This window comes from Arvicola amphibius, chromosome 6, assembly GCF_903992535.2.
Source record: "Arvicola amphibius chromosome 6, mArvAmp1.2, whole genome shotgun sequence".
Taxonomy (NCBI): domain Eukaryota; kingdom Metazoa; phylum Chordata; class Mammalia; order Rodentia; family Cricetidae; genus Arvicola; species Arvicola amphibius.
The window spans coordinates 30,770,861-30,798,792 of record NC_052052.2 but is presented as its reverse complement, the minus strand read 5'-3'; the positions used below and the strand labels follow the sequence as shown (position 1 = coordinate 30,798,792).

The window sequence follows — 27,932 nt, the reverse complement described above, 5'->3', positions numbered from 1 at the left end:
CTCATAGTTGTGCCTGTAAGGTGTTTATCCAGCTTGACTTTGCACAGTCCTTGCTATAACGCAGAAGGGAAGTGCCTGACCCATTTGGAGTTGATCCAGGTGGTTCTGCTTACTGCTATGCCCCACCCTGGTGGAGTGAGCATTCCAAGTGGGTATCTTTTGGAGGGAAGCCTTAGTAAGAGGGTGGCCCATTTCAGGAGTCTCCCAGAAGTGCTGCTGGATTTGCTTCCATGGGGACTGACAAAGCCTATCAGCTTTTTGACTCTGGCTAGTTTTGATGTGTTTTAAAGCATGAGCCTGTACCAGGAAGAGGATCTGCTAGCACCTGTGTTAACGAAGATCAATGTGCCAAAAGGGCTCAGTCTTCCATGAAAGGTAACATGACTGTACACTGGACTTGCAGTTCTGGTCCATCTGGTGTCCCTCATCTAGCCATCCACTCATGAACTAGAATGAGGTGACCAGTGGTCCAGATCACCTAGCACTGCCCCGTGTTTCCCCTTCCTGTCCCTCTCAGTCTGGTGTCTCCGATTTGGCCCTGCGTTGCCCACTCCTGCTGCATCTTGTCCAGCCGAGGGACAAAACATCTTGCTACCTCCTTGAAGAACAGGAAGAAAAGAAGTTACGGAGCCAGAGTCCAGCACAGCCTGAGACTGAGATGTTGAGCTCAGAGGGAGCAGTGATCACCAAGGCACATGCTGCCAGAAGCCCCAGGAGAGCTAGACAAGAGACGCACTGGCCCAAGTGGTAGAAGTAAGTTAATTTCTCTGGTATGCTTAGTGGAGGGCCATTAGGAGGAGGGGATGGGGAGGCAGAGCTGGGGGAGGGGCCCTTCTGGACCAGGAGGCAGAGACTAAGAGGCAGATGGGCAAAGCAGAAGGTGACATGGCCATGGCCAGGAATCTGTGTGAACCAGCTCAGGCTGGCCTTCCTGTCTATGCATGACTTCTGCCCCTTTCTGTCTGCTGTCTCTGATGATCCAAGTCCTTCCTGGGTCTGTTGTGTGTCCTCCCTCCTGCCATTCCATCAACCCTTCTGCCCTTGTTCACTGTGCGCATACCTTCCTCCCAAGTTCCTGTGGCATCCTGCCTTCCCACTCATCCCCCTTTCCCATTTGTGCCCATCATGACATGATGGGAACAGAACCGTGAAGTTCCATTCTGATAACTGTTCTCACTGTTTGCAGGTACCGACAGCGACTTGCCATGGACATCAGCACCCAGTCTGCCCATTCAAGACCCACCAAATGGAGGATGGCACAGCAAAGTCTTTCTCAGTTTGCAAAACCTGGCACAAGGACCAGAGAAGCCAGAGCAGCATTGTATATCCCAAAACTGTCAGAAAAGGCCAGAGAGGATGGCATGTGACTTACAGTCAGTTGCACCAATAGCTATTGTGAGATCCCATCACACCTGGATGCCATTCTTTCCTATAAGCCTGGAGTCCTGTCTCAGCTGCCGACATCCTGCTTAACCATCCTTATGAGGAAGTGCCCAGCTTCTCCTCTGTATTCTGGATTCACTCATTGTGCCCAGCACTGAGTCACTTTAGAGAGAAGCACCCTGAGACGTTCCTACTTCTCAGAAGCTGTCAAATGTATGTCACACTTGTGTCGTGTATAACCTGGGGTCCACGTCTGACAGATGCTGCCTGTCTTGGTCAATGAGTCTCTCCCTCAGCAGTTTGGTACCTTTCTTCCCTGCCTCGTACATCTGCTTGTGACTTTGTCAGCTCCTGCTGTTTGGATTGCGTGAAGAGGGAGAAGGCGTGGTTGGAGGAAGACCCTTAGTCTTCTGGGAGGTGGAGCCAGCCTTGTCTCCCACCCATGACTCTCAGTCTTACCTTTTGTGTCTGTCCCATCCAGGACAGTTGTACTTTACTTTTTTCAATTAAACAAAATTTGGTTACTTTTTGTTATTGCAAAGTCATACATTTTGATTATTATAAAGATACCAGGAATATAGATAAACAGAGTAAAAGAAACTACTCCCCCATGGTGCTTAATTCAATGATAAGCCAACCACAGCCACATATGTTTTTGTAGCATCCTGTAGCATTATATATACTATGCAAATTTATATATTTAAATGTAACAGTGCCGTAGGTTCCTGGGAAGACAACTCATGCCTTCCTCAGAACCCTCTATCAACCTTCACGTGGATAACTCTGGCTTTCTTTGCCTCACCCAGAGCAAAGATGACCCGTGGGTAGCAATAGAGGGAAGGAGGATGGGGGTGTGCCACTGTCTTTGGGGCGATATCTGGGGATACTATATAATTCTTCACTGGTACTGGACAATAGTCATTAATCATTCCCCACTTAAGGAACAGCCACTTCCAGGGTGCCAGGCTACAGGCCAAGAAGCTAACTAAAGATAAATGAATAGGTGCTCCACCTTCAGGAAGACCTAGAAAAGCAACAGCCACATTCTAGAACATTTGGGGCCTCGAGAAGAGAGGCATCATTTCATTTCACCAGCCTGGTAGCATTTATCTGACAGAATAAACAAAAGAAAAATGTAAGATCACAATAAGACTCTGGGTAAGAAAATCCAGAATAGTTTGAAAGTCTCAGAAGAAAACCATAAAATCATATGACCCTCTGGCCACACCCCCTGATTGTCTATCTGGGAGCACTCTTTAGATTGTGATATTTCTTGCTCATGGGTGCCCTCACTGGCTCCTACCTTCTTGAAGGCATTGCCTGCGTCCTCTTGTTTGCACCACCAGCAAGCCGCACGGTCTTCTGGGACTTCTGAAATCTGTTCAACACAAATCCCACGTGGGAGTGAGCAGGATGAAAGGTAAAGGGATTTATGAGCTGAGATGAAGTCTCCATGTTTTATGTATGTGGAAATTTGCATTAATTCATATCCTTCTGCCTGATGGGAACTTTCTCAGATGCCTCATTATGAAGTAACAGTCGTGTTTCAGACAATTTTAGGACTAGGACAGAATTGTCACCCCATTTCACCAGCCCAGTTGCATTGTCACCCGTTCCACCAGCCCAGGCATATTCCAGGGGCTGTCACCCTGAAAAACATTTGTAGTAGGATGGTGTTGGGGATGGGAGCCAAGGCCTATGCTAGTTTTAAGTTTTCTCTAATTTTACATTTGATTAAATATGTTGAATAGTTAATCACAGTCACATAAATCAAAACTTAGTTCATATGTAGCTTACAGACTGAAGTGTCCATTGTTCCCTGGAGACATCCAGTGGCATCAGTGTCTTGCATTTTGTTCTAGAACATTTTCTGCATATATACATGAATATATATGTATGAAATACATTTTTAATGGAAGCCTTGGCAGTGTTGTTACTGAATGCCTTAACTTTAGTTCAACGTATACTTGTTAATGGGAATGGAAGGTTGGGAACAGGTGAAAAAGAAAAGAAAGGAGGAAAAAAAAGAAGAGATTAGAGGACAGAAAATTCTGTATGTGTGTTTGTGCATTTGTGAGTATGCGTATGTGTATGAATTCATGTAAATGCATGTGTATGTGACATGCATGTGCATTTGTGTGTGAATATGTATGAGTATGTTTGCATGTGTGAAAGTGTGTGTGCATGTGTTTGTGAGAATATGTGTGCATGTGCATGCATGCATGTTCATGTATGCGTGTGTGTGTATGTGTGTGTGTGTGTGTGTGTGTAGGAGGTAAATAGGTAGGTGTTACTGAAAGAGTAGAAGGAAGACCTATCTTTCATTCATGAATCCAGCTGGTATTTGTTGAGTGTTAAGATACTAGCCAACACCTTGGCAACACAGGAGTGAACCCAAACTCCTTGTCTGTGTGGGGATTATTTGAAAATGGAAAGTGATAGATGATAAAAATGATAGAAAGCCCAAGCAGTGAGTGCTGTGGGGAAAAGTCAGGAGGGGATAGGACAGAGGGATATTGTGGCCGTTTCCCACTGGATGGCTGGGAGAGGTCTCATTAAAGAGGCATAGAACCATAGATCTGAAGGTGAGGCTGTGGTGTGCAAGAGGGTGAGCCTATGATGCCAAAGGAAGTGGCAGTGTAAAGGCCCTATATAGATTTTGAGGCTCGGAGGTTCCAGCAGTCATTTGAGTTTACTGTTACTGGTGACTCTGCCCATGGCTGGTTCTTCCAGAAGCCAGGGTCTTAGTGTTTGGTTCCATCTAGGATGACCCACGTTGGGTGTTAGTTTTAACTTTCTCTAAATTCTGATCCTGATGCTGTATCTTAGCCTCTTCAAAAATGTTTTTGCATTTTGGGTGGTGTTTAGTCCAAAAGAGCAAAGATAGGGATCTTCTTTTCTTGGAGGCAGATAACCTGAGACTTGTTCCGGGTGAGGAAACTACACTGCCACCTGTTCTCAAAGTCTTTTAAATAGGGTACATCATTTCACTTCTGGTTCTCAGCTTCTTCATTTGAAGGAGGAATATATATTGAGTTGGTGTTAGGGCTGTTTCTAGCACTGTGGCCTTTAAACCTTGTGAGCAAGGAGCAGTTAGGATAGGAAGTGGTACTGGCTATCTGATAGCACTGAGAGGTGGGGAAGGGCAGAGCTTGGCCTGCAGAGGACTCGGCCATAGCCTGTCCTGATGCTTATGCCATGTTCCCTCCCATCCAGAAGGCTCATCAATGCCCTTAAAGCGGAAGATTCCATCCCAGCCAGGTCCTGACACCTGTGCGAATTGGGGACATAGAGACACTACTATTGGCTTTCTCTTCTGGATATCCTAGGGTGCTGGCTTACTCTGTGTTCTTAGACCTATGGCTCTTTCTTCATCTACAGATGAAGTGCCCGTGATTGCCTTCCTTTCCTTTCTAGCGTTCAAAATTTCTATTTATTTTTTTCTGCCTCCTGTTTGGATGCCACTGTCTTCAGTTCCTGCTATTGCATCCCTGAGAGTGTGGGAAGGGCTGTGAAAAGCCTTTGTAAACATCTTTGCTGGGAGACATGCTAACCCCATACTGGAACCGTTTCTCATTCCCTTTCACAGGGTGAGGGAGCTTGCTTGTTCCCAGCCTGGCCTATCCATCCCTCTGCATTTTCCTCCATGGCTTCTGTGCCTTTGACCTTCCATCTTTAAACATCCTTAAGTGCTATTCACAAAGCAACAGAAACTTCTAGAATTGGACCTCTCTTTTTTTCCATGAGGGTTTATGAGGGCAGAATTGGGCTCCCTGAGAGTTAGAGGAGGAAATGCATGCACCCCACACCTGCCACTGATATTCATTTATTAAAATCAATATCTGATTTATGCTCTACACACACCCACACACACACACACACACACACACAGAGTGAGAGAGAGAGAGAGAGAGAGAGAGAGAGAGAGAGAGAGAGAGAGAGGAGCCCCCTCATTCCCTCTTCCGTTTCTTGTGATGCCCTTTGTCTCTATCAACTGTTGTGGAGAGAGATTTTTATCTGGAATATTCATGGCAAGTCTGTCACTAATTATCACTGTAACAATGTGCTATGGAGTAGATCCATGCTGGAAAGGCACATATGCTGTGACGTTTGGGGACTTGCTGTGGCTGTGTTGCCCCTCCTAGTGTTTCACAGGGAGGATGTTGAAGTGCTCAGGAGGGATGGGAGCTTGCTCCTGCTTTCCTGTCCCTACAGCAGCAATTTCCAGGGTGAATGCTTTTGAGCGTAAAGAAGAGAACGTACCTTCTACTTAAAACAAAGACACATCTCTCCGCTGAAGCCCATTCTAGAAAGCTGCAGAGACTGAGCCTGCTCTCATTACAGACCTGTGCCAGGCGGGCGCTTAGATTTAGTGACAGATGACGAGTCGACTGGTCTTAGTGCCTTCCTGACACCCTATCAAGGGAGGCAGGCTGACACTGCCACCCGACTGGAAAACCTCAAAAGCAAATGAAAGGGGATTTGAGCACGCCGGGATCAGATCAGGAATATTCCTTCCTCTTTTCTCTTGGGAAGGAGGATGGATGGACTCTTGTTGGGCTCTTTCTACTTTCTCAGTGAGTCTGGGGTTCAGGAGCTTGCTGGGGTTTGGAGCTTTCCCACCATGACTTCCTGAAGGGGGAGGATGAAGGCAGCATGGCAGCGCAAAATGGATTGGTCAGCCCACCCATAGTAATAAAGCAAGGGACATTTCTGGAGAACTGCGGTGGCACTACAGAGAATGGGTGGGCCAGCCTGCATTGTGGATCCTTTGTGGGTATCCAGAAAGTCGTGCCTAGGTCCCCTTCCCTGATAAATGTCAGCGAGCTGGGCAAGGTTGCATCCGTATAATACCTTTGGGTGGTATTGTTGTGTGATACTAGGGATTGAACCCTGGGCCTCACAACGCTAGGCATGTATTTTACCACCAAGCCACACTCATAGTCTTCTCTTTACTTTCTTGTAGATTTTGAGGCAGCGTCTCTGTAAAAAAATTTTCAGATTGGCTTTGAACTCAGTTTGTGACTCAGGCTAGCCTTGAACCTGCAACCTTCCTGTGTTAGCCACTAGCATGTCTGGGATTACAGGTCTGGACCACAAGGAGACTGATCTTTTAATAGTAGGTTTTTATGACACTGGGAGTCTGGCTTTGTGGTGTTACTTTAGAAATGACAACTTGGTTTCTTGTTTATTGAGTGCTAACTGTATGCTAGGTATGTGGCTTACTGTCTTTAACAGCTAATGTAAGGACAGTAGGATGTACCAAATTCTCTACCACTTTAAATACTGACCTCACTAGGACCTAGATGAACGTTCCCACCAGACTTTTCATTTCCATGAATCAAGGCTCAGAGTGTTGGGTAACTTATTCGTGTAGCTGGAGAGGGACGTGAGGAAAGGCAGCAGCTGTTAGCCTCCTTTCTCCTGACTTCAGGAAGAGCAGCGCCTGTTTACTTTCCTATTTTAAAATGGCAGGAGCCCCCAGGAATTGTGGCTCGCGATCTATAATCTAGCACTTGAGTAACTAAGGAAAGAAGATGGCAAGTTCAAGGCCAGTCTGAGCAACACAGAGAGACCATATCTCAAAAACTGTCAGAATAAAGTGGGGGTGGGGGCAATGCTGATGAATTTTGTGGAGGACAGCAGAGGCAAGGCAGAGGCAGTGGGCAGGCATGTTGGTTATGCTTCTCATTGTTGGGGCCAACTATCTGACAAGGAACAGGTTAAAGGAGAAAGGATTTTTTTCAGCTTACAATTTGAGGAGATACCACCCATGGTGGCAGGGAAATATTGGCACCTGGAGGGTGAGGCAGCTGGACATATTGTATCTGCAGGAAGGCAGCCAAGGACAAACAGGAAATGGGGCTTGACTATCAAACCCTAAGGCCCAGCCCCAGTGGTTCACAACCTTACATCAGCACCACCAGTTGGGTACCAGGTATTCACACAAGCGTATGGGGGACACACAAACCACAACACAGGGTGGCTTGGATCTGTGTGAACAGAGCATGAGGCTGAGGAAGGCCAGGCTCAGTGTTCAGCTCCGGGTCTTTGCCTTATTTATGATGTGTTGTGGAAGCCCCTGCTGGCTGCTTCCTTAAATAATCCATTCAGTAAATCTTAAATTCCCAGATGTTTCCTTTCTGTTTGGGGCTGTGATGGGATCCCAGGGGGGAGTTGGGTAGGAAGGCATTTGAGAGGGAAAATTCTGGGTGCGTTTTTATGAATAAGTCACCTCAAGCAGATTGCAGTACAGCCTTCATCCTAAGGCTGCTGTGCACAGGTATACTGTGTGGGCTCCGGAAGTGGTAGTTTGTAGGTGGCAGCAAGGGCTGGCTGTGCAGTCCAGCACAGATCCGGTCACATCCATGAACTGTGCCAACACACTAGTAAGTAGGTGGATGTCTCAGCCCCTTCCTGCACCATGAGAGCCCTTGACTTAGCAAACTGATAGACTCAGCTACCAGCCTCCTCTGTGCCACCATGGCCTGGACAGCATGGGGCGTGTCTCTTGCTGGGAGCCTTTGATTCTGTCTCAGCAGGGGTAGGATAGAAAGTGGCTGGATTTGCAGCCTCTTCTGGACTCCTCTGAGTCCTCCTTGTGCAATCCTGCCAGTTCTGTATGCCTGGTTCCTTCTAGGGTCATTGTTCCACCGAGCAGTTGAGCTGTGCAGCCAGAGAGCTGGCTTCTGTGGCTTTCACTGTCTAGAGGTTAATATCTGAAGTATATTAATTAACATCCCAGTACCAGGATGTCTTCAAGGGGGTGAACATTGGAGGAAAACATGAGGAGCCTGGGGCCTAGCCCTACATTGTACCCTGAAACTAATGCAACACATTTTCATAAGTGGTCCCTTAAAATGACAGTTTAGTTCATCATGTCTTCAGAAGTCAGAAGTCTGAAATCAGGGCATTGATGGGGCCCTATTCCTTCCAAAGGCTCTAGAGAAGGGTCCTCCCAAGCATCTTGGTAGTTTTTGGTAACTTCTGTCCATCCTTCCTAGTCCTTAGCTTGTAGACATATTACTGTCTCTTTGGTCACAGGCTTTTTCTGGCTGTGTGTCTGTATGTGTGGTGTTTCTTTTTGTTACAAGGGCACAGCCATATTGGACTGGGACCAATCTCTCTCCAGGGTCATCTTACCTTAATCAATTATATCTGCAAGGCCCCTGTTTTCAAATAAGGTCACAATATGAGGTTCTGGGTGGATGTGGTATTTGGGGCACCTTCCAATCCAGTCTAGACTCTTTGGGAACAAGTTTAAAAAGCCTGGGAACTGTGGCAGCTGGTGCAGAGATTAAAAACAGAGGCACTGGGCAGCTTGCCAAGCCACTGCACTCTGGACCCTTCTGTGGTGACAGAAGTCTCCTATACTTGCGCCTTTGGGGATGTGGCCACAGTGACTGAAACACTGAGTTTTAGGTGGAATTTAAATTAAGTTGATTTACAGCAGTTCTATCCCTTCTGCAATGATCCCTAAGCCTTGAAGGGACGGGGAGAGATGTGATGTGGATTTCCCATTAGGGATGAATGCTCCACAGACTCACATTCTTTTCATTTTGGTCAGCTGCGAGTCTCTGTACTAATTGCCGCCTACTGCAAAGAGATCTCTGATGAGTGTTGAGAGCTGCACTAACTTCTGGGTATAAAGACAAGTCTTTAGGTGCAGTTCAACACTGTGTCCATTTGGCTGAATAAAGGTAATACGTTGTCCACAGGGGCCTATGACCCAGCATGGGTTCTTGGCCCTACTAACAGTACCAAGCATGAATCCACCCCGTGGAGCAAGTCTTAAATCGGAGCAGAAAGTGGTTGGTTACTGCCACAACGCTCATGCCACTCATCAATCATCAATGAGCTGGTTGTTACTGTAGCTCACGGGGTTCACAGCTAAATAAAGCTGTTGATGTTGCCCATCTCCCCAGTAACCTTCTGACACTGTCTAGTGGGGAGGAAGCATCCAAAACAGTAGCAGCTTGGTATCGCTCATGTATGTGGTATCTAACTGGGTTTTGGGTTTTCAAAGGAGTGCATGGATTTGGGAGGGAGCTAAGGGATGAATTGTGGGAGAGGGAAAAGGAAGTGGATTTGATCAAAATATAATATGTTCATATAGAAAATTCTCAAATACATAGAGAGAGAAAGAGAACGAGAGAGAGAGAGAGAGAGAGAGAGAGAGAGAGAGAGAGAGAGAGAGAGAGAGAAAGAGAGAGAGATTAAATTGACTTAAATTACCCTATAACTAGTGGCCACCAGGGTAGAGTACTACCTTGAACCCTCTTGAGAACAGAACAGGAAAGAAGGGTAGGTGTGCTTTCAAGTCTGGTAAAACTGCACCAAGGCAGTTGCTGGACATTTATGAAGTTGAACAAGATAGATGTGACCGTCTTAGGATCTGGGGAACAAGCTAGTCGTGTTGTAGTCCCGTGGTTCTTGCCCCAGGTGGTACCTGTCAAGTCAGGGCTGTGGGTGGGGGACACCCACTCTGGGTGTCCACATTCAGTGTTCTCACTGTGGGAATGGCATTTTCCTGTGGGAAACTTAGATTGGAGTTGCCGTGGAGGCACACAAGTGGCCTGTTGTCATCTGCAGGGACAGAGGCTTCATGAAGGACATGACGCTTAAACCAGAAGCAGTTTCTGTTGCAGAGTCCTGTGTGTGCTTTGCGCAGCTGCTTGTGATTAGCACCTTCTATAAGAACATTCACCTGTGCTTTGGTACGCAGACCCATTAATAAGAGGAGACTACTTTGGATTGGGACCTTGAGCAAAAGAGGCCAGAGGCTTATTTTTTTTATTTTTATTTTTTGCCTTCTATGGACCCCAAAGCACAAGGTGAGGAAACCACAGGCTATGGAAGTTCAGAGAGGTAGAAAAACATGGTAACATCAAACAGCAACTGATTGGATGGATGCAGTTATGCAGATTGCTGAGGACCCATTTCTGGGCCCCTAAAATCCTTGATACCCTTTTTGAGAGAAGGTAGTTTCAGTTTTGCCTTAGCTATAACCTGCTATGAACAGACGCTAAGCTTTTTCTCCAGGATTAGATGCTGCTCCTGCCTCTAATTCCATCTGTGATGGTGTTTTGTTGAGTTGGTGTTTTTGTTTTATGGACTGACTGAGACTTGTAGGCGGATCCTCAAAAGGCAACAGCCATTTATGTTACATTTGCATCATTTTGGCCAAATGTTCCACAGAAGGGAAGAAAGCTTACTTTTGTCTGTTGTTTCAGTCCACAGTTGAGGAGAAGGCTAGGTGGAATGATTCCTTCTTCCATGGGTGATGGTGGTAGCTGTGGAAGCCCAGAGAATGGGGAAGGGGAGGGCTACTGTAAGGGGTGGGGCTTGTAGCCTTCCAAGATCCAACCCAAGTGACCTGTTTTCAATAACCAGGTTCCACCTCCTACCGGCCCCACAACCTTCAAATTTTAGCACTAGAAACTGGGAACAAGCATTCAATCTACCGCCTGAGAGAGAGACACTGCCCTTTTCCTGCCCCCACCAGGGTGTAAGCGCCAAAGCTAAGCTGCACACTGCTGTGTTCTCAGCTCCTAAATAGCACCCTGCAGTGCGAGCCCTTAAATATTTTGGAACAACTAAATGAGAAGCTGCACACACACACACACACACACACACACACACACAGTGGGAAGCGCCGAGCTGTGAGTGAAGCTGGACTCGATAGGTTTGTGTCAACTCGACACAAACCACGGTCACATGACAAGAGGGAACCTCAATTGGGGAGTTAGACTGACCTGTGAGCATGGCTGTGGGGCATTTTTAAAATTAATGACTGACGTAGGAGGACCCCAGTCCACTGCAGGTTGTGCTATCCCTGGGTAGTTGGTCCTGGGAGCTAGCCATGGGGAGCAAGCCAGGAAGCCGTACTCCTTCATGGTCCCTGCCTTCACTCCTGCTTGAGCTCCTGACCTGATATCTCTCAGTAATCAAGATGCATAAGCCAAATAGACCTTTCCTCTCTCAGCTGCTTCTGGTCATGGTGCTTATCACAGAAGCAGAAAGCAAACCGACACAGGAGCCCTCCCCCAAGCTCTGTTTCTACCATTAACCAGCTGGGCGACCCCGCCAAGCTCCTGTTTCCTCATCTGCAGAATGAGGTAGCTGAATATAACAGACACTAGGAATTTTGACTGCTCCAGCATTTTATAATTTCTCATGTTACTCAGTCTGGGATTACTCTATCTTGGCTTTCCAGAACATTTCACAATATCTGGTGAGCGTGGGCTCACAGATGACATTTTATAGTTCCATCAGACTTTGAAAATCTTCTGTGGAAAACCATGCACTCTAGGGTCAGTGGGAGAACTGTGAAGTCCCTGTCTTTGCATCAGTACCATAAAAGCTGTCAGGCCTCTTTTACACATCCATAAAGCAAGAAAAAAAATGAACACTGGTAAAAGTCACTCAAGAAGGGGCCAGAACTTTGTCCTCATCCAGTGGTCAATTGCTGTGTCCTCTGCTCGTAGAAAGGCATGTGGTCTCTTTTAATGCAGTTCCTCATGGAGCAGCCAGTTCTTCGGGGAGGGTTTAAGGCTGAGCTATCAGCTAGCCACACTCCCACTCTGAGTCTGGGGAGATGAGGGTGTCTCTGAGGACACCATGCCTCCCCAGTAGCCCTCACCAGGGCCCCAAGACAGTATTGAGCATGACTCTCTTTCTGAAGGAATTAAGGAATCTTTATCTTAATTTTGGTTCGCCTCATCTGAAAAATCTACTGGTCACATAACTAACTGTTGACATTTACTGACTTCCAAAGCACCAGCAGAAATTAGTCCAATTTCACATGCTGGGGTTCACAGGCTTTTGATATGGGGGTGGGGTGGGGAGCAGAGTAGATGGAGACAATCGAGCAGGAGTTTCCAGGCAGAAATTCCAGGCAGCAAACTGCACCAAATCACTTCTGTGATTGGCACTCTGGCCACTTCAGCTTTCAATTCAAGAGGTTAGTAGAAGCTTTATCCCTAAATATGTCCACCATTACCTAATGGGCTGAGGCCATGGAATGCGATATGCCTATGTGGCTAACATGTGGGAGGAGGGAGGAGGAGAGGAGGAGAGAAATTGTCTCCTATTCTCCAATAACGATGATGCCGCTAAAAATATAATAATAGCTATTATTTATTGACCCATATTCTGTTCTAGGCACTTAAAGTCTTATGTGAATTAATTTATCCACACTTTTTTGTGTCTTTACATGATGGATACTATCATTCATTGTTCTTCTAATTTGTGAATGGAAAACTGTTTTATTTTTTGTTCATAATTTTTTATATGAGTACTGTATTTATACCATTTCCAGTCCCCCTCCCCAATCAACTCCTCCTGTGCCTCTTTGCTCCCTCTCAAATTCATACCTTTTCTTCAATTGTTACTGTTAAATAAATATAAATATGTATATGCATACACATACGTATGTATAAATACTGCCTGCTATTTAGTGTTGCTCACATGGATGTATGTGTTATGGCTGACTAGTTGAGATTAGATAACCTATCGGGAGCTCATCTCTGGGAAAAACTGAATCTCCCTTTCTCATTAGCCATTCATTGCCTGTCACTTTTCATCTAGGGGTCATTTTTAGTGAGATTTCATCCATCCAGGCTGACCGTGTCAGCTGGTACTGCCATTGTCCTGGTTTTGTTTAGGTAACCTTATTGTTGAGATTTTATGGGTACAGCCCTGTGTCTTCTAAAGAACACACCATCTCAGTATCTCTCAGTAGTCATAAGTCTTCTGGCTCTCACGGTCCCCTGCATTATTCTCTTTTATGATGTCCCTTGAGCTTTTCATGTAGGGGTTTGTAAATGTAGCAGTCGGGGTTGGACAACCCATGGCTGGTTGCTCTCTGCATGTTGACCAGTTGTTTTCTGGGATGGTCTCTGTCTGCTACAAAGTGAAGCTTCTACAAGAGAGAAGAGGGCTACACATATGTGTGGGTACAAGGATAACTATGTAACCAGCAATTATCCTGGTTTGGGAAACTGGCAGAAGTAGGTTCTGCTCTAGGGTCTATGACTTCATTAGCCACAGGGTAGTTGGCTGGGTTTATAGTACCAGGCACAGATTCCCTCACATTGGTGCGCCTTAAGTTCAGTTAGATGGCTATTGGTTACCCCCAATATACAAATGCCACTCTTGTACCCTTGGAGATATCTTTGAGTCTTTTTTAATAGAGAGAAAGGCACATTATGCACTATGATTTGTTTCAATAGGAAAAATTTGATTCCTGAGGTATTGTATTCATTTATTGTCTAGATATTGAACTAGAGGTTCTTCCACTAGAGGTTGGTTCCTTCTCCAGACCAACCCAGTATTCAGTCCAAGATGGACACAGAGGCTCTGTAGATGGAAGCAGGGCACGTGGCTTGACCCACTCCATGCCTCACTACCCCCTAGCCCACTCACTTCCCCAAGCAGTGTCCTGGTACCTGTTTCTTGGGACCTCAGTTGTACCTCGAAGTAATGAGAAAGTCAATTAATCTAGAATCAGGCATTCAGTTGTAAGTGATGGGAGACTGGCCACCCTGGCAGCGTGATGGGTCACATTGGCAGTGGGAAAGAAATGCCAGTATGCTGACTGAGAGGGTGAGGGGCGAAGCAAAGACTAAAAGTAAAAAAAGAAAAAGAAATTACATGCCCAGAAGGAAGAGGAAGATGAAGTGTAAAGGAGAAGAGGGAAGGAAAAAGAGGAGAAAGCCCATCAGGTTGCTTAAATTTTAGCTGGTATCAGTGAGTTTTTTCCATTAAAGTACTGGGGGCGACTGCTGGAGAAGTGGGTTTTATGTAGGAAGGCGCCTTCCCACCTGTGCAGGCTTGCCTCTCCTACCTATTTCTGGAAGAATTTCCTTATCTTTGTTGCCAGAGGCCCCTTAAGCTTCAGTGCAGCCTGGCTACCACCTTCCCTAAGGATTTTCTCTCCTGTGGTTTAGTAGAGGCAGGAAAGAACCTTTGCTAGAGAAAAGAGCCCAAGCAAATATATCTGGGGCCATGAGACCTGAGGAAGAGGTCACTCACCACTGAGCTTTACAGCTTTCATCCATGACCTAATATAATAATTCTCTGTTGAAGAATGAATGTGTTAACACAGCCACTTGATGCCTGGAACATGGCAGAACTTAATCAGTATTGATCTAATCTGGCAAGGACATGGCAGAACTTGGTTCCTATTGGCCCTGTGTTGAATTCATGCTTAGTCACTATGGGTCTAGTCTATTGAGTGTGTGGTAGGACTCATTGACTATTGATTTACTCTGTAAGAATATGGCAGAGCATATTAACTATTGGTCCATTCTGGAGCTGCGTGAACAGATTTTGAAGTCAATAACTTTCCCTTTGTTTTTAATAAAGCAATAAAGATGTGTATCTATATGGAAAAAAGATTACCCATTATGCCACTATGTAGCAGTAGCCATTGTTAAAGCTGGCATACTTTCCTTTGTTTAGACACACACTGATGAATGAGTCTCTTCTCTTTTGATGGATTTTGAACATTTTTCCCATGTCGTTACAACTTTTTTGGAAAACATAATCATTGGAAGCCATTACAATTGTCTAGTAATTAAATCTACCATAATTTAGTTAATCATTCTTCCAACTGGTCATTTAAGGTATTTTTGTTTGTTTCTTTATTTTTGCTACCCTTAATGATCATTATAAGAAAAGCAGTGACCAATGTTGCAATAAACAGCATATTCTTGAAACCTAACTCTGTATATTTCATTGCAAAGATGCCAAGGAGCACATTACTGGGTCAGAGGTGCGATTAGGCTCCTGACATATATTGCCAAATAAAAAAAAAGTTATATCAGTTTCCATCCCTGAATGGTGTTTTGAAAGATGAGTAACTTCCGAGGTTCCATTTCCTCCTCTATGAAATGCAGTGACCTTGACACTTTGGCACGGTGCCTTCAATAATGAATGGGCTGTGTTCATGGGCATGTCTGGTGCTTTTCTCCCTGTCTCCACTAAAGCCCAGCTCAAACTCATGAGATGAACCACATTGTAATTGTGCATTTCTTAAAGACTCAGAGTGTTCAGAGCCCTTCCCCGGGTGAATATACTTAAACCCCTGAGCCATGCAGCTGTCAGTCCAAAGCCAAGCACGCTGTAAAATCTTAAATAAAACTCGAGAAGACTGGGTGAAAAGCTAGCAATTGGGACAAACACAAGAAACAGGAAGAGATGATGCCCACCCTCAGTATCAGGGATTCTTGAACGGGAAAGAGTGTGACCATTATACTAAGAGACTTGGGCATGGATTGTGGGCGTTTCCTTAGGCCCATTTCTTACATTCCTTCATCTTTATCTCTTCACTTATAAAACCCGACACTCCCCCACACTTCTAAGCTAGGAAGCTGTGCCGGTAGAAATGTATCCAGGGATGCCCCCTATGGCCAGTGCTTCTGCCTCATCTATAGTCCCTAGCCTTTACTTCTGCTGCCTACTTGGAAACAGAAAGTACCAGACTCTGTGCCAAGACAGAAATGCATGGATTTTTAAAATCATTTTATTTCAGCGTTTTTGTTACTACACAAGCTTGAGAGCATCCCAGTGCCTTTCCTAGAATGACCCAAGCTGTACGCTCTCGGTGACACCCCTAGGAGGACAAAAGTGGCCATCTCCCCTCCTGCCCACACACTCTGTGCTCATTGGGCTTCTTAGGAAGGAATTTGCAGGCCCTGCAGAACTGTTGCTTTCTGTGTCACCACTGTGGATGGCTGTGCCTAAGGAGAGGGCAGCCAGAGGTAGGGGACAGACCAGGACCGGGCAGCTGCTGGCGAAGGCACTGGGGACTGTGCTGGCTGTCCCGGACTGCACACTGTGAAATGTGCAGGAGGCCTGGAGTGTGCAGTTCAAGGCGTGGACTTTAGAGCCAGGTGACCTTGCTCCAATCTGCTATCCCGTGTGACCTTGGTCACATTGCTCTCGCTGAGTCTGACCGTGGTTTCCTTCATCTGTGACGTGGCGACTCTGCCACCTGCATCTTAGCATTCTAAAGAGATTGGAACAGATGTTTTCACAGATGTGCGAGCCTGCTCATGCAGCCATATGAAAATACCGTGGGCTGGGCTGCTCATAGCAAACGCTTGTTTTCCCCCAGTTTCAGAAGCTGTAGGTCCTATTTCCTTCTGTTATGGTTTAACTATGGGACGTCCCCCATAGGCTCATATGTTTGAACACTTGGTTCCCAGCTGGTGGTACCGCTTGGGAAAGCCGTGGAACCTTTAGAAGGCCTTGCTGGATAAAATGGGTCACTGGGCACAGCTTTGAAGCTTTATATCTTGACAAGTCTTCCAGTTCACTCTCTGCTTCCTGAGCGCAGATGCGATATGACCATGCAGCCTGCTGCTCCTACCACCATACCTTGTCTGCCCTGCCCACTGCCACGTCCTCTCCACTGTGGAAGACTGTGTCCTTGTAACTACATAAGCTGAAAACAAACATGCTTCTCTCTTAATTTGTATTTGTTGGAGGTATTTTATAATAGTAACAGAAAAGAAACATTTAAAGACACCATCCGAAATCCAGACACCCAGATGGTTGGATGCTGGGAAGGACTCTCCTTGACTTGCAAGTGGCCATCTTCTTGCTGAATTCTCATATGGTTGAAAAGGAGTGAGACAGTCCTTTCTCCTCTCCTTTAAGGCCACAGTCCCACCTCACTTACCTCCTAGAGACTCTGAGTCTCAACAATCAACAATGGGAGGAAGGCACGGAGTCAACATACAAATTTCAGGGGCAACATAGTTCAGATTTACAATGTCAAATCAGTGCCTGCAATTATATAGGTAATTGAGAGAGGGCAAAAGAGCCCCCTGGAACTTCCCCTAGGGTTAATACAGTCTTTCTTTGTTCCATTATACACTGAGAAATAATCTCTAAGGTTCTAGAAAGGGCCAGTGAACAGGAGACAAAGGGCAGCAGCAGCCTTTCAGCATGACGGTTCATCACCCCTCCAGGCTTTCTCTGCATATGCTGCCTCCCCCCAACCAGAACCCCTTGAGCCTGTGCTGGTCTTGTGATTGGATGGATGTGACATTCATTGCCGGCTCTGAGACCTTTTGAGACTTTGCGCCTTCCACTTTAGTTTCCCCAGAACCCAACTGGGTACCAGTCTGTGGGTGAGGACATCGGGCCCTCCAGCCCACACCAGGCTGCCCCAATCATGCCACACAAAGCAGAGATTAACTGTCTTGAGCCTTACACTTTACCAACACACAGAATCGGGGTGGATAAAGTGGTAGTCATTTTATGATATTGCACATTAGACAGTGATGTACAAATGAAGATGGCCAACTTCCTATCAGAGGGGCTGGGTATCCTTAAGCCAGTGATTCACACAGGCTGCATGTACAGCTGGCCCAAGGAAATGGCCTAGGATAGGAGGATAGACAAATTTAGAACATGGTGCTTAGAGAGTAGGTTTGCGTGAAGATTTCCCATGTCCTAGGCCCAACCTGGGTCTGGATGAGTTGCAGAAACCCTGTCTCCACTTCCTGTCCTAAGGAAATAATGAGAGAGCACCCAAGGGGAAGGCAGCCATAATAAACGAGGCACAACAAGCTTAGATATGAACCAAAGATGAAGCAGTGGGTGGGTGGGTGGGGGGAGAAAGGGTGGGCAAGAGAAAGAAAATGCCGTGGTCTAAATGTCTGTCTCCTCTCCAAATTCACACAGAAGATAGGTACAGCTATGAGAAACAAGTCCTTGCTAGGTGATGAATCAGCAGGAACCTTCATCGGGGGCTTCCTTGCATCCAAAACTGTAGGAAATGTATTTTTGGTGTGTATAAAATGTCCAGTCTGTGGTGTTTTGTTACAGTAGCACAAGATCTGGATGAAAAAATCTGGCTCACTTCTCCTGCTTCCGTGTCAAAAAAGTGAAACGAGCACGTAAATATTAATAGTAAAAAGAAAAACAACGCATTCGGGGAAACTTTCGCTCCTGTCTACAGAGAACGGTTTTCTAAGCCGACTTCTTGGGTAGCATAAAGGAAATCATGAGAACATGGACTTTATGAAACAAGAGAGAAAGTTGAGATCATGAACAGTGGAATAAAGAGGAGTGGGCTCAAGGCAAGGCACGGATGTAGTTGGTACCACTGCAGAACCTTGAGACAGCAGGTCAGACTGAGTGGAGAAAAATGAGTGGCTCGGTAGGAAGGCCTAGGAGAAGTCACAGACCGGCTGCAGAAGGGCAAAGGGCAATGTCCGCAAGAGTCACACGTACGGGGAGAGACAAAGGCGATAGAGTACACTCGGGTTGTCCATTCAGTGGAAAGTGGGAGGAGAAAAGAGAATAGGTACTGAGACTCTTGATACAGAAAAACATGCCTGAACTTAAGGAATCATCACTTCACTGAAAGGGTTCACCTGCGAGAATGAGAAACTCAATGCCATTTAACAAGTATTTGTTAAGCCTAGACTTTGTATTCGGGTACCATGCTGAGACTTGGGATTCCACCAAACACAATTTGGAAATATGTCTGTCCTCAAAAACCTATCGATTACAGGGGAAGGCTGATGTTAAGCAGATAATTACAGTAACTACTGAGAGCTCTGGGGGCGGACAGGGTGTTCTGGGGCGGTAATGCAGAGGGTCAGCAGTGCGCTGGCCAAGCCTCCACCCCTCTGGCCCCCTTGTCTTCCATCTCTGTTCCTATATCTAGTCCCGGTTAACCTCTGACATTCTTTCTGCCGCTGTAAACCTGCCATTTGAGGACATTTCATTTGAACGAGCCTGTATCAGATGTGACTTAGGTCTATTTCCTTTACTTAGCATGTTTTGGGGTTGCTTTCACACTCTCTCTTTTATTTATTTTTATTTTTTGTGTATGGGCATTTTGTCTGCATGTATGTCTGTGCATCACATGTGTGCTTCATGCCCATAGAGGCTGGAAAAGGCCTTTGAGCCCCCTGCACCAGAGTTACTCATGGGTGTGAGCCACCATGTGGGTGCTGGAAACTGAACCTGGGTCGTCAGTAAGAGAAACAAGTGTTCCTAACCACTGAGCCACCTCTTCAGCCCTCTGATTTACCTTCATCCTTAATACAGAGATTGGATTTATTACTTTTTCCTTAAGCCCTGTATAGATTTTGTTCTTTTGTCCTTTCTTGTAATTTTTCCTATTTTTTTCCCCTTTCTGTTCATGGCATGACAATTTCTAATGACCTATCTTTTTATTTTACTGTCTGTTCCCTTTGAGGTTTCTCTTAAACTGTCAGACTTGCCCAGTGAGTCTTTATTGTAGTCACCATGCTTTATAAGTTTCTGATTGTCATTTGGTTCTTCCCTTGCAGTTCACGCTTCTTTTTGCTATTTCCCATGCCCTAATCATTGCGAGTTTATTTTCCTCCAATCATACATCAACGAATATGGTTATAAGAACTCCTTTTACATTCTTGTCTGTTAATTCAGTAGCTGGGCTGTCTTCATGTCAGTCTCTTAACTATCTTTGTTCTGGTTCAAGTTTTTCTTCATATGTTGACAAATACCTCAAAAGTCATGGATTTGGCAATGTTTCGCAGTAGAAACTCTATAGTCTTTTTTTTTAATGGTGGGATTTGGGTGTAGCTCAGGGTAGCCCGCAATTCACTATGTACCTTCGGTTGATCTCCAACTCATGGCAACCCCGCTGCTTCAGCATCCCAAGTATTGGGATTTTACGGCTGAGCCACCAGAGATTCTTCCGTATTCTTCCAACAGGTTCTGATTTTCATTGTTATTGTAGCAGGCAGTTCACTCCACAGGGCGCTGAAAACTCAGTCCCTTGGGGAGCAATTTGAATAATATCCATGGATTTTTTTTTTTAAAAAAGAATTTTTCTTGGAGCCTAATTTGCATATTCATGGTTCATGGTTCAGAGATTTTTTTTTTTTTTTAGAAGAATTTTTACACAAGATTTAGGGCTGTGCTGCTGGACAGTGCATCTTCTGTGATGTGTGCCTCATTTCTTGTTGTCACTACTGGGGTTTCTGCTTCTGTGAGAACCTGAGACTCACATCATCAACCTCCTTTTCCGAGTGTCAGCTCCCCACAGAACCCACCTTCTCTGAGTTTTCGCTGTCTGCTGTGCCTGGGCTTTTGTTTGTTATATAATTTTTTGAATATATAGTAAAGGGGGTCAACCCAATAGAAACTTTCTCAACTTTGGGTCAGTGAGAGGGGGGTTCTGTAGGAGAAACACTTGCCTCACAAGCCTGATGACCTGAGTTTGGTCCCTGGAACCCATGGTGGAAGGAGAGAACTGACTCCCAAAGTTTGTTCTCTGACCACACACAGCCACAGAATAAAAAAAATATTATTTAAAAAAAAATTTAAAAGAGAAACTTACTCAGATTTACTAGACGTGAAGTCGGTGTTTATATCTGAGTGTAATTAATGCTGTTAAAAAATTCAGTAGCTGAATTAATTATTTGACCAAGACACAGAGAAAATCTCAGTAGAGCTGGAGAAATTATCAAATCAACAGAAGTGTAGCTCAGGGAGAGGAAATGCCATATATGGAAAGAAGCATGGGTGGAATATGCCTACCTGACAGTGCCCAAAGGAAAGATTTGAGGAAATAGAAGAGGAACAATATATGAATGAATAATGGCCAATGTATTTTAGCAGTTGAAGATACCTATAAAAGAATCACAATGACCCCAGTCAAGAGAAAGGAAGCACTTTATACTGAACATATTGTAGGGCGTTGTAGAATATAGAAGACAAAGAAAAAATTCAAAATAACACAAGGAACATGTTGTTTATAAAAGAAAAATGAATAGTTTAACAGAAATATCAGAGTAGTAAAATATCATTTCTACGGGATTCCACCTGAGTTACCGAGAAAAAGTCACTGTTAGTGTGGAATATCATACCCAGCCAACCTACCATAGAAATAAAAAGATAGACATACTCCAGAATAAACTTTAGGATGAAGGAAGCTGAATCCATGAAGGAAAAAGAAAAATAACACTGGGGCAAGGAATTGATGAACACATAAACAGATATAAGTGAGTATTCATTTTTTAAAGCAAATAAGAACCACAAAGTTGGGGGCATGAAAAGCAGGTAGCACTAGAATATTGAGCAATAGCAAATGTTCATGTGTGTTGGATGGCATTTAAACACTTTCAGCTTTGGTTATATTCAGCAGATTTATCTAACTTTACACTTAGGGTACATTTAAATTTCTTATGGTCAAGCATAAAGAGAAGCATTAAAATGTATAATTAGGACACAACTCTCCAAGTAGGATTCTGGATTAAAAAGATTAAATTTATGAAGAAAGTATCTGATGCTAAGTTGTATGACTATAAGACCCATAGGCCAGATCTAGATTATCGAGGTGACTGTAAGGCCCACGGGCCAGATCTAGATTGTCAAGGGGAGCTGGTTATTCTGAAGAGAAGGTGTGGTGGGCAGGAGCTTTGGAGTCACTGAATCAAGTCCCCTAAAGAGAGGAATGAAAGGGTAGCTGTGATTGCTTGTAGAATTGTCAGTTTGACAGGATGCAGAATCACTGAGCTCTGGGCATGTCTGTGTACAGTTACCTCAGTTAAGTTAATTGATGTGAAAAGACCCATCTCACGTGTAAGAAGGACCAGACTGTGCTCTTGGGTCCCAGTATTAGAAGGAGTAACTGAGTTGAGCCCCAGCATCCTTTGCTCCCAGCTGCTTCTGACTCCTGCACCTTCAAGCTGTGAGCAAGAGAAACCCTCCCTTCCTTCAGTTGCTTTGGTCAGGTATTCATCACAGCAAGACAGCAGCTAGTTTCTCACTCACACCACAGTCTGCGTCAGGTGAGAGCAAGCAGGGAAGCTCCAACTGAACGACTCCGAGACGCTGGTTTGGGCTCTCATGCTTAGGAGAAAGCTGCTGTAATGTTTGTCAGGGCCCCGAGAAGCTAACATGACCTTGTCAAGGAAGATAAGTTAGGAGACTGCGTTTGGAAAATGCCTACATTCTTGCCACAGTGGGGCCAAGGCTACATGACTGCTTCCGAGAACGAGGTAGAGATAGTGCAGAGAGATGGAGCCCAAGACGACCATGTGGCTTGCAGCGGTGGGCCACGCAGCAGTGGTGGTCCCAGGAGACTCTAGTGAGATAGGGGCCACTCCCCTCATGTAGCATTTTTACTATATCCTTGCTATTTTTTTTATGTCCAGATACGCAAATACCTATCAGTGTGGGGTTTGACTATTAAATGCTCCTCGAAGTCTCCTGGGTTGGGTAATTGGTTCCCCAGCTGGTGTCACTCTTTGGGAAGGTCCTAGAAACTTTATAAGAAAAGTAGTTGAGCAGAAGGAAATAGGTTATTGAGAGTGTGTCCTTGGGGACTGTCTTGGTTAGGGCTTCTATTGCTGGGATAAACACCACGACCATAAGTAGCTTGCCGAGGAAAGGTTTATTTGGCTTATGCTTCCACAAGGCTACCCCTTATAAACAGAGTAGAAACTTTGAGGGGAAAATAAGCATAAAATAATTAGTTAAAACATTTGAATTTGAATGCATGGGTACCTACTAATCAGAAACCATCAAAAGTGCCACTGGTCTCAATAAGGGTATTATCATCAGAGAATGGCCTGACACCAAGGAGCTCTGTGGAGAGGAAAAGGGGATCGTGTAGCCTGCTTTTCACATGGTCACCTCTCAGAGTTAAAAAGAGTGTGGTTAGTGTGATCTATGAGGATGGCATGCATTTATATAGATATGCTATTAATTAGTAAGCCCCATGGGTGGGGCATATAGCTCAGTGGTAGAATGCTTGCCTAGCATGACCGAGACCCTGGATTTGATTTCCAACATGCATATGTACATATATACTGTATAATGTAAAAACATGTACTAACTTGGACTGTCTCAGACAAACCGGGACCTACAGTTGTCACAGGGATTGAAAACAGAAGCTATTGCATGCTGCAGCAGTAACAGTTCTGAAGTTGTTTGCCCCTCATGACTTAAATTCAGAATCTATAGGTGTAACCTGCCATCAAGACAAGAACTTGCCAAGTCCGTCGTTATAAAGGAAGGATTTAAATGTGACTCTCCAAACACAGGCATGCAGAAAATTTTTGACACCACTCAACAAGCTTGATCTAGAGCAGAAATAGGGAGATGATGGCCTATGGGCAAACTCCCTCCTTGTTTTGCTGTTGTTAATAAAGTTTCTTTGGAACAAGTCACATTTGTTTCTGTGAGACTTGACCACGGTGGCCTCTGCACTGGAATGGCAGTAGAAAGTGTCTGTCACAGAGTGAATGTCTTTGCTATCCCAGCTCCTTTTGGGACATTCACTGCCCTTTAATCTATAGTATTTATGCAAGTTCCATTCCATTCTGCTAACCTGGAGAGCATTTGTTCTTTACATACGTGCAAACATTTGCAAAATTTGACCAGCAGCAAACATCTGTGTTTCAAAAGTCTTAGTACTATGTATCTCTAACCATTAAACTTCAGCATCACGTATGTCCTTGACCATAACGCAGTTACCTCAGAATCAATGTTTACCCCCTGGTAACTAAAAAAAAAATTATTGAAGTTTATTTATTTTTATTTTTTATGTGTATGAGTGTTTTGTCTCCGTGTGTGTGCACCACACATACATCTGTTACCCACAAAGGCCAGAAGAGGGCTCTGGATCTCCTGAATCTGGAATTACAGATGATTGTGAGCCACCATGTAGGGCCAAACCCAGGTTCTTCTGCAAGAGCAGCAAGTGCTCTTAATTGCCAAGCTATCTCTCCAGCTCCTAAGTTAGACAAATTTTTTAAAAATCTTATAAATAATTAATGAGCCAAAGAAGAGCTCTTAAAATTATACATTTGAATTGAATGGTAATGAAAAGGGAGCATTTTGAAATGAGCTAAAAATGGCCACAACAGTTCCAAGAGGGAATTGCGTAGCTATAAATGTTTGCATGTGAAAAGAAGAGTGAGTTTGGAGAGAAGAGAACCCAAAGAGTAAATGCAAAGAGGTCATAAGGGACTGCTCAAGACCAGACTAACAAGACAGAGAGTAAAGACAAAAGAGCAACTGAGTCAGAAAAACAGAAGATAAAGAATCCCTTAGATGAGACCAAGTTTGGGGTAGGCACAGAAAACACATCCTCACTGCTGAGAGTTAAATAGTAAAGGCCGGGTAGAGCTGGGTGTGGGCACAGTGTATTCTTCTGAACAGAATCTGGGCATTTCTGTTTGTAGGAAAGAGTTCAGTGCATACATGTGTACATGCACACAGGAAGACCAGCAGACACACAAAGAATATGGGCTCTAAATCTAGTTGCCTCAATTTTATTTTATTTTATTTTTGGTATTTTGAGACAGGGTTTCTCTGTAGCTTTGGAGCCTGTCCTGGAACTAGCTCTTGTAGACCAGGCTGGCCTCGAACCCACAGAGATCTGCCTGCCTCTGCCTCCTGAGTGCTGGCATTAAAGGCGTGCATCACCACTTCCCGGCTGACTCAATTTTAAAGCCAGATATGAAGCATATTTCTTGCTGAGTGCCCAGAGGCAATGCTTAAAGTCTCCGCCCAGCTGCCCCCTTCATCAAGCAGTGAGATTTCGAAACAAGGTTTCCGTGACTAACTTGTTTCATTTTGAATCATTTTATTCCAAGCAGGGATTGACTGTGTTATCCAGGCTGGCCTCTAATTCTATATTCTCTTGCCTTAAGATTTTTCACTCTCTGGAGTTGAGCTTGTCCCAGGATCACTCACCCCATTTGCCTCCCTTTTCTGCCTGGGTTACCTTGGGGCTCCAGCAGTGAGGAAGTGAAGGGTTTGTCAGGAAGGTATAGGGCAGCCATGATATACAGGGTGAGGGTGGGGCAAGGGTATTTACAAGTTTCTGATTTTAGCTGGTGTGCTGGCCGTGAAAACTGTTCCCTCCCATGCAGTGGCACACTGTCTCACGCCCCCGGCTGTGTTCCTTTGCATTCGGTGTCATGTATCAGACCTCTCCAGGTTGTCTCACATCTAGGGCATGACTTCTGGTGACAGGTTGGTGATTATAGCTGTGTCATAACCTTTGCTCCCCGCCCTCGGCCCTAGCAGATAGGTTGCCTTTAAATCCTGGTCTTGTGAGACAGAGTGAGTTTCCTCACCAATGGCCTCTGACAGAGCCCTGTGAATATCTCTGTGAGATTTTCATCCAGGGCTGAACTTTCTGGGTCATGGCAAAGATCACGTATTTCAATGCCCTGCTAGATTGCTTTCTCCCACCATCAGGGTATTGAGATTTCTGTTCACCGATTGGCCCGCCCAACCACCATTGGCTATAGGAGGTCAGTAGCATTATTTTTGAGGTTTTTTTTTTTTTTTGGCATTTTGTAATTCCTAGTATGTCTGGGATATTTTCAGTGCATGGCTATGCCTATCCATTTATATTTTCCCTCTGTGAACGGCCCCTTCCCCGCAGGTCACTGCTTTCCTGTTTGATTCTTCAGGAGCTCCTTCTGTAGTCCAGAATGTGGCCTTGGATGGTACTTGGACATCACAGAGAGTCTCCCAGGCTTTGTGGGTCTCTGGCATTGCTGTCTTGCCCTTCGTTGGACAGTAACATTAGTCTAATGGTCACTCAGCTTAGGAGGTCAGAATCAGGGCTGTTGAGGGGGCAGTTCTCCCTCTTCAGTCAAGACCAGGTTTGGATACTTTAAAGGAAGATGTATCCCAGAAAGTGACCCAAATGACATCCCACGGGCACTGTAGAAGACACATTGGTCCTTAAAGGGTGGGGCTCATATTATTTCAAAGGACTTTTCTCAAACCAATGAAAACTCTCCTTTATTCTGTCTACTTTAGTGTGTGGTCACCATTGCCATCCTGGCGGTAATACCAGTCACGGAGCACTTGTATAAGTGGAGCATAGAACCACAGGTCCTCTCAGAGACCTGGGACCCCACTGCCAACCCGAACTGAATATGCAAGGCTTCTCTGGTCTTCCCACCTCCCCTGCTTAGCTTTGACTTCCAGCAGGCACTGTCCTCATTTCTGCAGCATCCCACTTCTGAGCAGTCTCCCCTCACAGCTTGACTTTCTTCAACTCTGAATTACTGCCCCTCCCCCAGTCCTCTTCCCCCTTCCCAACCTAGCTGTATTATACGGCCATTCCTCGTGGCTGAAGCTGTGAGCAGAAGCTTGTGCATAGTCTCAGCTTTGCCATGGTCAGCAGTGCCAGAAACCCTTCTCAGTTGACAGTGGGCTTAGCAAAAAGTACTTGGAACCAGCCATCCTGTGCTAAGGACTGTGATGTCTCTCGCCACCATGGTGAACGGCCATCTTTCCCCACAGGTTGGGGGATGGTCATGTGAGCCATAGGATGCACGCAGTGCAGTAAATGCTATAAAGAAGGATACCTCAAGGTCACTGATGCGCCATAGAAGGGGGTGGTATATCAGTAAGGCTTCTTGCAGGAGCTAGTGTATGAGCTGGAAAGGTAGAGAAAAATCTCTCAGGGGACAGTGTTAGTGCACGCAGAGCCTGGCAAGATGAAGCCAGAGGGCATTGGTGAGGATGCACGTGCCTGCCCGTCCTTCTCCCTGGCCTCCCAGGAAACCTGCTCGTGAAAGAGCCTATTTTAAATAGTTAAGAAGTGCTGTGGGATGGATAGTGTTTGTGGTTATTTTACAAAACCTTGCTTTCTGGGTTTGATTTGAAGTAGGCAAAACATCTGAGCTGCTTGCTTTGCCAGTTGGGGAGCTGAGTCCACAGCTGCTGTGTGGATGCCACCTCAGACTCTGCCCAGTGTTGGCATTAACACTTCTCCTGTCACTTGCATGTGTTCCCTGCCTCTGTGCCTCCCGTGGGCACTTTGGAGAGTCTCAAGTGCAGAAAGAGCTCAATGGTAGATCTGCTTTTTCCCTCTTGCTGCTCCTGGCCCTGCCACTAGGGCCACCATGACTCATTCCCCAGTTCTCAGGGAATTTACTCTGGAAACCCATTGGCTAATCACATCCTCGGTGTATGGGTCTCAGCAGCTTAACTCTGAAAGCCATTTTAGTTCTCAGCCTTGAATGTATGATGCATCTAAGTCCCTTCCATGGCCTTCTAGGCCTGTCATGTGTTTATCCTTCTAATTTGCCTTAGAAAACCCAGTCCTGGTAGCACTGACCACGCCCACTCTCTTTCCCATCTCAGAGACTCCACACGTGGTTCTTCTGCCTGGAACTTTCTTCCACCTCGTCTTTATGTGGCTGGTTCTTCTCAGCTGGCAGGCATCAAGCACCAGCTCAACTGTCACGCTTGTTCCCCCACCTCTAAATCCTACCTTATTTTCCCATGGGAGTTCTTTCTTTTTTAAAATAATTTATCTTTATTTAATGTTAATTGGTTTTTGCCTGCATGCACGTCTGAAGCCCTGGAACTGGCGTTATGGACAGGTATGAACTGCCATGTGGGTGCTGGGAATTGAACCTGGGTCCTCTGGAAGAGCAGTCAGTGCTCTTAACCACTGAGCCATCTCTCTAGGCCCCTGGCATTTCTTATCTGGAACCATTTTACTCATTCCTGTCCTGAGTTTATTGCCCATGTCCTCTGCTAGATCTAAA

The 27,932-nt window shown here is 45.3% G+C and overlaps 1 protein-coding gene across 3 annotated transcripts in view; it reads left to right on the top strand.

The window, feature by feature from the left end:
• Hivep3 (HIVEP zinc finger 3) overlaps positions 1–27,932 on the top strand; it is a 409,800-nt gene that overhangs the window by 146,723 nt on the left and 235,145 nt on the right. The window contains exons 3-5 of one of the 3 annotated variants that reach the window (XR_005285843.1): positions 291–375; positions 518–753; positions 1,187–1,924. The exons of 1 other annotated variant lie outside the window; for it this stretch is intronic. The gene's annotated coding sequence lies outside the window, so the exon portion shown is untranslated. Of the gene's footprint in view, positions 1–290; positions 376–517; positions 754–1,186; positions 1,925–27,932 lie in introns of those variants that run through there. One more of the 3 variants, XR_005285842.1, reaches the window with a different exon arrangement.